Source organism: Podarcis bocagei, assembly GCF_964188305.1.
Source record: "Podarcis bocagei genome assembly, chromosome: 1".
Lineage (NCBI taxonomy): Eukaryota > Metazoa > Chordata > Lepidosauria > Squamata > Lacertidae > Podarcis > Podarcis bocagei.
Window position 1 is genome coordinate 82,640,096 of NC_138125.1, and position 14,976 is coordinate 82,655,071.

Below are 14,976 nucleotides of genomic sequence, written 5' to 3' on the forward strand. Positions count from 1 at the left end.
AAAGCTTCTGGGTTTTTAACAAATGTTATTTTAAACATTTTCCCCCCCAATTCATTATATATCATTCCCCAGTAAACTTTAACTTTACTACAAGACCACCCCATTTGATAAAAATAACCTCCTCTTTCTTTACATTTCTAACACTTATTTGATTTTGATTTATACATTTTTGCCAATTAATTTATTTTTACTCTCATCATTCATTAACCAAGAGTTTGGTTTTATCTTTATTAATCTTAAGACCTGCTACCGCCTCAGTTTTTTTAATCTCTTGTAATACTTTCGGGATTGACTCTATTTGCTCTTCTACAGCTATCACGACATTGTCTGCAAATGCTTTATTTTATATCGTCTCTATCCCACTCTTATACCTTTAATGTCTTGATTACATCTTATTCTTTGCGCCAATACTTCTAAGACTAATTTAAACAAAAAAGGTGACAATGGGCAGCCTTGTCTTGTTCCTTTAGTTATTTTACAATTCTCAGTCAGGACATTGTTTAATGTAGATTCCGGTGTATAAGACGGCTTTTTAACCCTAGAAAAGAGGTTAAAAAGTCGGGGGTCACCTTATACGCCGGGTATGGGCGATGTGGAGCGGAGCCTGCCCTCCCCCCCCCCCCCGCTGTGGCGGTGGCGGCTCCGAAGCAGCAGCAGCAACCAGCAGGCTCAGCTCCGCACCGGGCTGCTTTCTCCCGGCACGGAACTGCCCAGTGTATTAGGCGACTGGGCTTATAAGACAAATCCCCAAATTGCAGCTGCCAATTTGGGGAGTCATCTAATATGCCCAGTCGCCTAATACGCCAGAATCTACAGTACTATAAATTTAGCTGGTGGTTCAGTATATATTGCCCTGACTCCTTACTGGACATTTTTAAATTTTTTCAATATATTTTGACTGCGTCAGATCAACACAGCTATCTACCTGAATCTATTGAATAATAATCATTATTCAACAAAGATATAGGTCAAAAATTATTTAGCTGCTCAGAGTCCCTGTCTTGTTTAGGAATGAAAGTTATATAAGCATTCTTCCAAGATTTTGGCCATTCAACTGTATTTAAAGTCATATTCGTAATGTCATTTAACGGTTGTATTAGGCAATCTTGCAACTTCTTATAATATATTACTGAAAGTCCATCAGGTCTGGGTGCTTTTGAAAGTTTTGCCTGTGAGATTATTTACTGTAATTTCATTATTGTCACTGGTGCATTCAAAATTCTTCCTTTATCTTTTGGTATTTTAGATATTCTACTATCCTCTAGATATTTTTGCATTTCATCTATATTGCTGCGTTTAGCTTGATTTAATTCTATGTAGAAACTCACAAATTGATCTGCTATTTCTTTGGGATTTTCCACAACTTTACCTCCTATATTAGTTTTAGTTATACAGGATTTATCTTGTCTTTTTAAAAAATTTGCCACGCTACTAATTTCCCTTGTTTATTAGCCTGCTTGAATTGTTTCTGTTTTAAATATTTAATTTCCCACTCTATTTCTTGATTTATTATCACTGAAAACTGCATTCGCAATATTTTAATATCCTGTTTTACTGTCTCTTTTCGAGGGGAATTTCTCAATTCTTTTCCTTTTATTTCTTGTAAAATTTCTTGCTTTTTCTACTCTCTTCTTTTTTTGGTATGCACTTTGCTGAATAAACATCCCCCCCCCCCGCATAACTGCCTTACTCACATCCCATACCACTTCCAAATTTGTCTCCTGATTTAAATTAATTCTGAAACAATCCTTTAAGATCCCTCCTTTTCTAATTTTTCTTGATCATTTAATAAATTCTCATTTAATCTCCATCTGCATAAATGAAGTCTCAATGCCCCATAGCATTAGTCAAGCCATTCCCAAACATGCTGGAGTGCTAGTCCTGCTTCATCCGCTAGAACTGCATGGCTACATCTTGCCTGCCCTGAGGAAGCAGGCCCTAGCCATGCGGTCAGCTCCTCCTCTGTGGGCAATCCCATGTCTTGGATGGCTTGCAGAAAGGTGGCTTTCCACGGTGGATAATCTTCAGGACATCTTTGAATTTCTGCTCCCCTTTGTCCGCTAAGTCTTGTCTGTAATTCCACGATGAAAGGTAGACGAAAGTGGGCATTATGGAGTATCCAGTTTCAGCTATTGTGAGCCGAAGCCATCTGTGGGGGTAACGTGTGGACTGGAGAGGCAGTGAAGTGTACAGACAATTTGCTGATGGATGAGTAGGTGTGAGAGCTCCCTGTTAGTGAGGAATGGCGAGAACGAGGAGAGCGTTTGTGCCATGAGGAATGGTATCCTGAAGTGACTACTGCCAAACCTGCAATGGAGCTGGTTGTCAGGAGCAAGACCTTAACAGTAGAAGGTTGGAAAGGAGTAAAGAAGATAAGTGCTGGAAGTAAGCCAGGAGTCGCAGCCAGACGCTGGAGTGCTTTCGGTTTTGGAGTGACAAAATGGAGTTGTGGCATACTTAGAAATGAGCTTTCAAAGGAGGGACAATGTTGAAGAAAATTGATTGATTACAACATGAAGGAAAAGGAGAAGGTAAACAAATATTTAACACACAAACTACAGGATATAAATTCCCTCTGCAAATTAATGGGTATGGATTTATTAAATATGAACAAAAGTCATCACACCAGTAGCTGCTAAAACAAAGGATTACGATCGGAATTGTGGAATTTGGACTAATTAAGAGAATTGGAGCAGGACCAAGGATCAACATCAATGCCAGGTAACTGGAACACGGGAAGTCATCCAAAAACATTGAATTCGGAATTAATTGGCTTTTTTGATTGTACTGTGATTTGGCATGATTTGGTACTGTATTAATGTGGCTTCCATTTGGATTGTTATTAATGAAAAATTAATACAAATTAATATTTAAAAAAGTACCGTATTTTTTGCACCATAACACTCACTTTTTTCCTCCTAAAAAGTAAGGGGAAATGTCTGTGCATGTTATGGAGGGAATGCCTACGGGTGGCATGCCTACAGATTTTCCTCCTCTAAAAACTACGTGCGTGTTATGGTCGGGTGCGTGTTATAGAGCGAAAAATACGGTAGATGAGCTTGGGTCGCTGTCTTGAGAATGTGGCTCTGGTTCATCAGCAACCTTGTCACCTGGATCCTCATCAGCCTCTGTGAGAAGCACTGCTTCTTGTTCCTTTATGTGCTTCTCCAAAGCGTCCATGGCTTCATGGAAAGTGGAGTCCCTCTGGTCATTCACCTGCTTGAAATGCTGCCACTCATTGCAGGTATCACTAGGGTATAGTTGCGCAAAAATGGAGAAGCAATCTGTGTAAGGTGTCCATTGCACCACGTGTTTGGCCAAGCGGGTCCTCTGGTGATACTTATCCTCCAGGAGTGTTACAACATTAGTCTCCCGAATGTCTTTCTGCAACTTTTCCCAGGCTCTGTCGGATCGCCTTAGCTGATTTGCCTTCTGTTCCTCTAAGGTAGCTCTCATCTTGGGGGCCAGCTTCCTAAGTTTGTTTTGACCTGAAGACTCTGTGCCGCCATTAGTTGTATCAGAAGCTACTCCCTGTCTCATCCCTTGTTTGGCTACATTTTCAGAATGGTCTCCCATTTTCTTTATAAATTTGTTCAGATATACCATATTGGTTCAAACATAAGCTGCACTCCCCCCCCCCCAATTCCAACCTTGAAATGTTAAAGTGTGGCTTAAATTTGTGACCTTACAAAAACTGGCTGCTGAAAGAGACATACGGTAAAACAGAACGCGTGTGAGTGCCTGGGGAATTTTAAGGGAGCGGCTTATATTCGGGTATTGCCTTTTTCCCCTCCCCCCCAGCCTTGAATTTTAAAGGTGCGGCTTATTTGTGGGTGCGGCTTATATTTGGGCCAATACGGTATTTAAATTGGAAGGCTGCAGTACCATGTTTCAACACCAGATAGTATTGTCCCGTTGGGGGAGATGGCTGCTGCAGAAGCCTTCGTGAATTTAGAATATAAATCCGTGATAGTAGTCTTGAGATACAAGACGGTTCTGCTGCCCAAAGTTCTTGACTCTTTATCTTTTCTTAAAGGGCCAGTGTGGTTATTCCTTCTACCTAATACTAATACACAGATTAATAACTGACCCTTGTGGGGGCACAACAGTCTCAGTTTTCATATAAGGAGATTTCTTTATCTATTTTGTTGTTAACTGTTAGACTTGAAACAATAAGTAAAATCCCTCTAGCACCACGGAAATGTGTTGCAAGTTATCAAACATGGGTGGAGTGTAAGTTTTACATTTCAGGTTAATGCACAATAGAGAACCTCACCCCAAAGTGTGCGCACATATGTAGCTATCCTTACGTAATCTCAGGAACTTCAAGCCACACCGCATGTCCTAATTGCATAATTAGGCATTCTTTGGGTCCAGCAGATATATTATCCCTGCAGCCATTTACAGATACAAAAGCCAGTTCCCAGCTTTTCAAGAGTCTCTCAAGATATGCCATTGCAATGTGACTTAAGAAACAGAACTCCAGGTAGGTGTGGTTTAATTCCCCTGAGCTGCTGCAGTTGATTACCAGGGGACAAACTAAACAGGTCCCAGCTGAGGATCTAGTTCAGAGGAAGCAAGACCTGCATCTCACTCCAGGAGCTGTGAACACAGGGAGGGGAAACATTTATCTTCCATCTTGACCGAGTCTCGGTTGCATGCATTTATTCCTGCCATATAAGTGAATGCCCTCGATTTATTCTGATGGGAAAAGTGAAGCATTGCACAAGAGGACAACAGAGAGCCACTATGCAGTGGTTAGAGTTTAATTAATGAAAATGAAATTGGGTCATATACAACCAAGCGCCCCATCAATGGTATGCAGTGCAAGGTTTTCTGCTTGCCCAAGGGAACATTCTTCCCCTATCCAGGGGCAAAACTAGGCTTACTTGGTCAAAGACTCAGTTCAGCACCTCTCCCCCCACCCCACTGTGTAGCCGAATCCTATGCAAGTTTAACCAGAAGTCCAACTGAGTTCAATGGAGCCTACTCAAAAATAAATGTGCACATGATTGCAATCACAGTCTCAAAATAATATATTCTCTAATATGTATAGGAACTCAGGGACGCGGACTTAGAAAAAATATTGGGGGGGCCCGGGAAAGCTCATGAATAATAAATAAGCTCATGAATATGCAAATAAAGTGGCTCCGGCCCTAAATAGGGCAAGCCACGCCCCCCCAGCCAGCCGATTGGCTGGCTGGGAGGTGTGGCCAGTCGGGATTCCCCTGTTCTCGCGGGATTTCCGGCAGTGCCTCCAATTAGGGCGCGCGGCTGGCTGGCTGGCGAAGGAGCAGGTGAGGAGGAGGCGGCGGGGGACGGCGGCGGCGCTCTGCTGAAAGGGCGCCCGCCCGAGATTATTGGGGGGGCTGAGCCCCCCCAAAAATTTTTTTGAGGGGGCTCGAGCCCCCTCAAGCCCCATGGAGTCGGCGCCTATGTAGGAACTTAAAATGTTCTTACCAAAGAGTACTGTACAAGAACCTAAATCGCCTATAACTGATGTGCAGGACCAATAAAGCAAAACTATGAAAACTTATTTCAGTAAAGTACATAGAAAAGGCTTTCTTTCAGTCTAAACTGTTCTCTAAAAGCACTATCTATACCACACTGAAACCAATGAGAGTGTTCCAATTAATCTTAGTAGGGAGTAGTAACATGTCATTACTCTAAAGGCTCATGTCAACCAATCTTCTTATAAAATGTTACTATCTCCCCCCCCTTTTTTTGAAAATGCACACAAGTGTCACACTAGGTATGATCTTTCAGAAGAGGCCCTCCCTCCTCTGTGTAATATAAGGAGAAATGCCTTGCCCTCTCCTAAGATGAATTCAGAAACTTTCAGTTTTGTAAGTACTTGCATTTTAAAAGGATGCATTTTTAAAACCAGGGACACCACTTCAAAGGTCAATTAATCTAGTAACAGATTAGATTGATAGATCAATCAATCAATTCATCTACCGTATTTTTTGCTTTATAGGATGCACCGGACCATAGGATGCACCTTGTTTTAGAGAGGGAGAACAAAAAATAAATAAATCTCCCCCTCTCTGCTCAGAGCCCCTTCCATTTCTCCTCCCACTTGGCTGAAGGGACGCTGCACAGCTCTCTCTCTCTGCTGAAGCCGGGAGAGTCTTGCTCTCCCGGCTTCAGCAAAAGGAACCCGAAGCCTGCGGAGCGCAGTAGGAACTTGCGCTGCGCACCGACCCCTCTCACTCTCCAGGCTTCAGCGAAAGCAACACGAAGGCTCCAGAGCGCGGAGGGAGCTCTCCCTCTGCACTTTGGAGGCTTCGCGTTGCTATCGCTAAAGCCAAGGAGCCTGCATTCACTCCAGAGGACGCACACACATTTCCCCTTAATTTTTGGAGGGGAAAAAGTGCGTCCTATAGAGCGAAAAATACGGCATTTGTTGTTGTTGTTTTATTATTACAACATGGTCTGATATCTGTTTAAGGATTAGCTGTGTATCTTATGACATTATGTGAACAGGTATATTTAGCTTCTGAAGCCACAAATTAAAAATAGAAATTATGGTGAACCAGAAATTAACCAGTGGTTAATCTAATAAATGCAGCTGCAAAGCTCTAGGAGAATCCCTCTAGCACTAGTGACCTGTTGCCTTCTTGGGCCTAGAACTGAAGGGTGTAACTACTTCTAGTCTATTTGGATGAGACTGTCTTTCTGGACCCATTTCAAGCTATTTTTAAGCCTGGTTTTGATATGGAAATACCCTGGCTATCTTTGTGGGTGTCCTATGTTAGGTCCAGAAACCGCACATATTCCATCAGTTTAAGTTGCCATTCTTCTTTAGTTGGGACCTCACTCGTTTTCCATTTTGGGGCTAACAAAACATGGGCCACAGTCGTGGCATACATAAATAACCTTTTTTGACACCTGGGAATTTCCGTCTGAATTATCCCCAACAAAAAGGACTCTGGGTTTTTTTTTTGGAAAAGTACTTTTAAACATTTTTTTCAATTCATTGTGGATTATTTCCCAATACTCTTTTACCCTTTTACAGGTCCACCACATATGAAAGAACGTTCCCTCAACTTCATTGCATCTCCAGCACTTATCTGATTCAGTCTTGCACTTTAGCAAGCCTACTTGGAGATAAATACCATCTATAAATCATTTTCAAGTAGTTCTCCTTCAAAGAATAACATGCTGTAAACTTCAAATCTCTCTTCTAAAGTTTTCCCCAGAGATTAAAATCTATATAATGTCCTATATCTATTGCCCAGTGTGTTATACAGGCTTTGACAAGCTTGTCTTTTGTTTCCCAATCTAATAACAGATTGTACATTTTAGATAAAGGTTTTTATTTGTTTTGTAGAAGTTCTTTTTCAGATTGGGAGCTTGACTCCTGCTCATTCTCCTGTGCCTACTGACATCATTAATCGTGGTATATTTCTGGATAACTCATGTCATATGCAAAGTAGTGAATGTACCAGAAGGAAATGGACACATCTAATGTAGACTACAGGTATTAAAATACTACAGGTATTAAAATACGACTTAGAGAAATATTTTGATTTATGAAAGCAGAAAAACTTGTTGAATTTCTCTAATAATTATTTAGGGGCATCTGAAGATAACCTCAAGGTTTGGAGGAAAAGGGTCTTTATTCAGAAAAGTAATGGCACAGGCTTGGCAACAGACACAGTGCTCAGAAGTTCAAAAGCAGGGCAAGACATCCAGAACTGAATGGAAGCGATGAAAAAAGCACTTTGAGGTTTCTTCTACAGTCCAGTTGTATATACATTTTATGGAATAAATAACTAATGATGTTTCAGTTTTGTGGAATAAATCACTAATGATGTCCCAACAAGTCTCCCTGTCCCTACCAGCAGCTTTTAAATATGAGCTGTGGTATGCTCACTTGCAAGATCCTCTTGCATTAAGGGCCTGTGGGATCCTTCAGCATATTGTTTTGTGTGCCCCCCCCCCCCCCGCCCATGCTATTTAGATTACTGGGAGAGTTGTCCAGAGTTTTGGGGTTCAATGTCACCAATATCCTGATGACATCCAGCTCTTATTTCTTCTAAATCCAAGGAAGCTGTTGCAGTTCTAAACTGGTTCTGTCATCACTAATGGACAGGACCAGGGTGAAGAAATTGAAACTTTCTTGGCTGGAGAACTACATTGCAAAAATCGAAAACATGTGAATTTGAAGGATGGCTGTGTTCTGGTTCTCACTTTGTTTTGGAAAATGTGAATTGGGTAACTTTGCCCTTGAATGCAAACTGAATCAATTTTCTCCCCCATCCAAACAATTTTTGTGAGTTGCATACTGCTGTCAAAAAAATGGATTTACAGTGGTACATCGCAAGACGAATGCCTTGCAAGATGAAAAACGCGCAAGACGAAAGAGTTTTCCGTTTTTTGAGTCGTTCCGCAAGACGAATTTCCCTATGGGCTTGCTTCGCAAGACGAAACGTCTTGCAAGTTCTTGCGAGTTTGTTTCCTTTTTCTTAAAGCCGCTAAGCCGTTAATAGCCGCTAAGCCGCTAATAGCCGCTAAGCCGCTAATAGCCGTGCTTCGCAAGACAAAAAAACCGCCAGACGAAGAGACTCATGGAATGGATTAATTTCGTCTTGCGAGGCACCACTGTATTAAATCCTCTTAATTTGTAGATGCATAGTGGTCAGTCATTGGGAGAAAGGTCCTCCAGATGTTTCTGGACCACAACATGAGCAATGGTCAGAGGTGAACATCTACGCACTAAACACAGCTTTTGATATCACACTTTAAGGGATTTCCCCTCCTTAAAATGTATAAAGCCACTGATTTAAGTACTGATAACACAATTCTCCAAAACTGGAAAAGGAGCTTCACACTGGTCTTATTTCTTTGCTCATTTAGAACACCAATTTATTTCCCTTTATTTAAATAAATTCATCTGATTTGGATTCAGTGCCTGCAAGCTGAGCTTTATCTTTCAAAGCATAAGGTGCTTAGTATATTGCTTCATATGTTGCATGTGCTTACATATTAAAAGGTGGTGATGTTAATCAATCGCTTCTTTTTGAAAACTATAAAAACACCTGCAAAGCATTCTTAAATGCATCCAATCATCTTCTGCCCTTGATAAAATTATTCATAAGAATAAAGTGATGCAAGCCTTCACTTTTGAATAAAGGCAAGATACACCGCCTGCCAAATCAGGCCACCTAATGTGTATTGTTGGGTGTGGGTTAATGCACACAAATTCTTGCAAGAAATCAGGCCGTAGTCATGCCAGAAATGAAGCAGCCCTTTCGTTAGGCTTGTTTCAGCTTTCAGAAAATGAGAAGTTATTTTAGTGATGGTGAGATTTTATTTATTTAAATGAACTGAATAGTTTATTTGCCACTTAATACCAGAGTTTCTAAGTGGTATCCAAGAGGGATGCAAAACGGATACAACATAATATCTCTTAAAAATATTAACATAATCAGATTTAAAATATTTGCTGAAATAGAAAAACCATCACCAAGTGCTGGAAGTTCAACAGGGTGGAGGTTGTCTTATATTTTATTGTTTTTATATGTGATAGAAGCTGCCCAGAGTGGCTGGGGAAACCCAGCCAGATGGGCGGGATATAAATAAAATCATCATCATCATCATCATCACAGAGGCGGAGAAAGGTGGGTGCAGTGGGTGCTGTGGGTGCGGTCTGCCCCAGGTGTCATCCATGAGGGGGGTGACATCGGCGCCCTGCCCCCTGGGATGTTTGGCGTGGGCGACGCACCCCTCGGACACCCCCCCCGGGGCACTCGGCATGGACAGGGCGCCCCTGAGACATGCACCCCTTGGGATGCTCGCTATGGGCGGTGCACCATCTGGGATGCTCGCCCCACCCCCCTGGGATGCTCACCCCCCGGGTGCTAGCCCCGCCTCCCCGGTACACACCGCTCCAGGAGCCAGAGCAGCTAGCTCTGCCATTGAATCATCATCATTTCCTCAGCCAGGAGGGAGCTCCAAAGAACTGGGCCCACAAATTGAACACACAGCTCCTGGTGGTTGAGAGCCATGTTTCTAAACTATGGGGACCACTAACAGCAACTCCCCCAAGTGCTCAGTGATTGGGCAGGGATATGAAACATCAAGCAAACCTGGCCCCAAGTTGTTATGGGCCTTGTAAATTATTACAAGCACCTCAGATTTGTCCTGGTAGCTTTTAAGCACCAGAGTTATGTATTATTATTTTGTTCAGGGGAGTAGTCTGGCCCCACCAACAGTCTAGCTGCAGCATTTTGCTACAGTTGGAGCTTCCTCCCAGTTTGCTAGGGCTTTGCAAACTTTCACAAGTAAGTCTCAAAAGTTTTAGTCCTTTCCGTGAGTTATCGAAAAACGGTCTGAGGGAACCTGAGCCCAACAAAAATACCTCTCTGTTGAAGGTATTAGCAGCACTACTCTTGTCCCTTGAGAGGCATGGTTATTCTAGGCTTGCCCCATGTTTTCCCCAGTGCATCCTACGGGACACAAGCCTGCCAGGAAGTCCTATTAAATACCTAATAGCTTCCCATTTTAATGGTGTGATGTGGGCTTATGAACTAATCAAGGAAAGGCACTTGGTTCATACTCAGGGTTCACTATTATTATTAATTCTTTGGTTTCAAGATTGAGCCCATACAATGGAAACAGAGTCTAAGGTTAAGTTATAGTGAACTGTATTCCCATATCTATATATTCCCCTCTTTTTCATGGATTACTCTGATATAGAAAAATAGGGATTGTTGGCTTTGGCTGCCCAACTCCCTAAGGGGACTGAGTCCCCCAAGTCCATGACTGGTCAGAGATGAATGGATGGAGGCAGGAGGCAGCAAAAGCAAGGTAGATCTTTATTTTTCTGTTGCAACATACCGGTAGTTCCCCCCCCCCCCTCCTAGCAAGGAGGCAAGAGAGACTCAGAACCAAGAAGAAGCATCTCTTTTATGGGTTTGCATTTTGGGGTGGAGAAGAAGACATCCCCTCTGCAAAGAGTCAGAAATTACATCACACATAAGGCGGGGTTACTGTGGCTCAGGCAAGTCAAGGTGTGATATACCTGAGGATTCAGAAAGTTTTACATAGTTCCAAACACAGTTTACATAAAACATTAGCATTTGATAAGACAATCAGGATGCCCGTCAGCCATCCCTCAGTGATGAATAAAAGGTAAAGGTAAAGGGCCCCCCTGACTGTTAGGTTCAGTCATGGACGACTCTGGGGTTGCGGCGCTCATCTCGCTTTACTGGCCGAGGGATGTGGCCAGCATGACTAAGCTGCTTCTGGAGAACCAGAGCAGCGCATGGAAATGCCGTTTACCTTCCCGCCGGAGCGGTACCTATTTATCTACTTGCACTTTGATGTGCTTTCGAACTGCTAGGTTGGCAGGAGCAGGGACCGAGCAACAGGAGCTCACTCCGTCGCGGGGATTCGAACCGCGGATTCTGATCAGCAAGCCCTAGGCTCTGTGGTTTAACCCACAGTGCCACCTGCATCCCTCAGTGATGAGTATCTGACAATTAATGCAAAGGAGGTTCACAGATATAGGAGAGGAACCACTCAGGAACTTCTCCTGATTGCTATCTGCCTACATGTTCTCAGGCAAGGGGGATTAAGGAGGCAGAGGAAATATTTAGTGTCTTTAGATGGCTTTTGGATTGCTCTCCTGTACTATTTTAGAAATGTGGCTAATATACTTATGTACAGTGATACCTCGGGTTACAGACACTTCAGGTTACAGACTCCGCTAACCCGGAAATATTACCTCGGGTTAAGAACTTTGCTTCAGGATGAGAACAGAAATCGTGTGACGGCAGTGCGGCGGCAGCAGGAGGCCCCATTAGCTAAAGTGGTGCCTCAGGTTAAGAACAGTTTCAGGTTAAGAACGGACCTCCGGAACGAATTAAGTTCTTAACCTGAGGTACCATTGTATGTGTGCTTACCTTGTGCAATTATCAACATATGTTCTGTATTTGAGCCCTTAGAATTCCTTTAACAACTCCCTGCCTCTAAGGCTCCCTGTGCCAATGAGCACCGTAATATAATTAGTGATATTTTCCTCTACGTGCCAGCTGCTTCTAGATGTTTGCCAAACCGTTTTGTTGGCTTGTAACAGAACCAAGCTGGAACAACTTCACTTACATCTGCCCCAGAATCAGAACCAAACGGGGAGGATGCAGGGCGGGGGAACGTCCTGGGGCAGTGGCAATGGTTTCCAGAGGTATGGAGCAACTAATGAACATGGGGAATAGATGAAGAAATCTGACTCAAGTATTGTAACTCAAAGTGTCAAATAACATAGAAAGCATATATAACAATAGCAGAGATGACTGATAACCCCGGGATAAAAGCCAATTAAGCATTTAATTAAAAGATGAATATCTAAAGGAATGATTCAAAGAGCTGTAGCCGATTTGATGCTACATTGTCTTTATGATTTATTACAAGGTAATAGTAATGTGCAGCCCAGCCCTTTATACATACCTGCTCAGAAGTAAGTCCTATTGAGTTCAGCAGACCTTTATTCCAAGTGGGTACACGATTGCAACCTTTGCCCCAACCAACTAAATGCACTCAGCAAGTTGCAGGCTCAACTTGATAAAATATTTAAGGGGAATTTTATAGGAATTAATATGAACAGCCCTGGAAAAGTGAAATAAAATGCGAAGACTATTAACAATTAATTGATTAGCCATAATTAATCAAGATTAAGAAATGAGTTGTGGGTAGCCCTTAGGGCTGTCAAAGATAGTCTTTAATAAATCCTGGGACAGAATTATGGAAGAAGATATATACACGAATCACTCTCTCATCAATGAAAAAAAATATTTTCCAGCAATCACCAAATCCTCCTTTCACTAGCGGGTGCAGAAACAATATTCCTTACTTCCGTTGGGTGAACAAAAAGGGTGTGGCACTGTTATGTACTGAGTTGAATAGGATCCAAACTGCAGCAGTCTGATTGGTCCTAGAACAACAGGATCCAAAATGCAGCAGTCTGATTGGTCCTAGAACAATAGGATTCAGAATGCAGCAGTCTGATTGGTCCTAGAACAATGCAGCAGTATGATTGGTTGGCAGGAACCACCCAATCCAGCTCCAGATAGACGTGAATCCACAACCTGATTGGCTTACAGTAGAATTCCGGAATTAGCCAATCATGTGCAGCCCATTGCGTAAATAATGTATATAAAGCAGATACTTTGAGGGGACATTCATTCATTCCTCCTCACCACTATGAGCTGAATAAAGAGCATGAAATCACTTTGCGACTCTGAGTATATTTCAGGCACTCTTATTCTCACTGTAATCCTGCAGAGACAACTCTAAAGGGAAGGGAGCCTTTAATATCCAGCCTCAGCAATGTAGCTCCAGCTCTCTTCAGGCAATGTGTTACAGAAAATGCATGCATATTCATGTTCTGTGACGAAAACTTGTTCGATGTTCCTGTTTTGGTTTTTCATATATTTCATAAGGCTAGTTGCCTGGGGAAAACAAGGGTGTTGGTTGTTTTTTTTAAAGGATTAGTTGGAGATTCTGGACAGTTTGGGCAACTGTGGCCAAGGGGATCAGAGTGTTGAGAAAGTGGAGAGAGAAGAGAAGTGGAATGGTGGGCTAGCCAAGAAGAAGAAAGGGTCATGAGTCTGTGAAGGGCATCCAGTGAGTGGAGACTGGTGGCAAAGTTCTGGGAGTGACTGTGGTGGATAGAGATGGACTGAAACAGTGGGGGGGGGGCTGAAAGGCTTGTATGGGTTCAGGGGGATCCAACTGCCTGCGATGCCAAGCAACAGCATAAGAAAGTCACCTCACAGGAACACCTGGGCAACTCCACCGCATCATAAGGGACTTGACTGATGCGTCGGATTATTCTGCAAGAAAGGATACCGTCTCCTCATTTATATCAAAATATGTTTTAAGAAAGGTGTTTGTGTAGGCTTTTTGAAGAACACCCCCCTCCTTAAGCTGAAAAACACCTGTTGCCAGTGGGCATTTGCGATACCCAAACAGCCCATTCACAACATTAAGTCTCCGTCTGGAGGACAATAATTAGTGGTGGCTCAGACAGAAGAAGCAGCTAAAGGGGAAATCTCGCTGTAGCAGAGCCTGACCTGTGAAAATGTGATGCTTCTTTCTGTTCCGTGAAGCTGCTTATGTGCTTACTTATGCTGAGTTAGAGGGGAATGGAATAGAAAGGCCAGAATTCCAAACAGGAGCATTGCAGGTCTTCTGCGTCCTTTATAGCTGTGGGAACGAGGGAACATTCAGCAGGTATAGCCTGTCATTAAAGAAGGCTGGTGCAAGACATGGTGCCACCTGAGGCGCTGCTACCACCGCCCTTCCTCCCCGCCCCTTACTTTTAAAGCATTTTGCTGGCAGCACAGCAGCAGCAGCACTGATGGGTCTTGCCGCATCCCTCTCCTCTCTCCCAAGAAAAGGGTCCTTCCTCAGAGTGAGGCATTCTGGGTGACATGGCTTTGGAGAGAGCCTTCACCATCACCGTTATTCTGCAGTAGCTAGATAATATCTTCTAAATTTAGCTGAAAATACTTTAGTCACTTCAAAGTGTTAGTTCATGTTTAAAAAGAATTTCCAGCCACTCCAGAAAAGCAGGCACTCCCCAGAGTATGGCATATAAATGGGGATGGTGTTCTGGAAAGCTCGGCAGCAGTGGGTGGGTGAGCTAGGTGGCCAGACATGCGAGCCAGGTTTCACATTTACCAGCCTACGCCCAATTGCCTCAGGTTGCCTAACGGAAGGGCATGCATGCCAATTGAACCTGCCAATTGTCTATGCAACTATGAAAGATGCAGAAGCCCCGTCCTGTCCTGTTCCCACCCCCCACCCCAACCTGGCTATATTGCAATATTTTGTTGCAGGTCCCACTTGTTGCATTTTAATCATTTTGCTAAAGTTCATGAATTATTATTCATGATCCTTTTTTTTTTAATCATATTTATTAAAATTTCCAATAATGACAGAATAGAAAAAATAGAAAAGATAAAGAAA

General features: G+C 42.8%; 1 long non-coding RNA gene across 1 annotated transcript; it reads left to right on the forward strand.

The window, feature by feature from the left end:
* The first annotated feature begins 4,419 nt into the window (after window positions 1–4,419).
* Window positions 4,420–7,550, forward strand: LOC308593592. The gene is made up of 2 exons (XR_014011021.1): window positions 4,420–4,486; window positions 7,334–7,550. It is a non-coding gene; the product is annotated as an uncharacterized lncRNA (long non-coding RNA).
* Window positions 7,551–14,976: the final 7,426 nt, after the last annotated feature.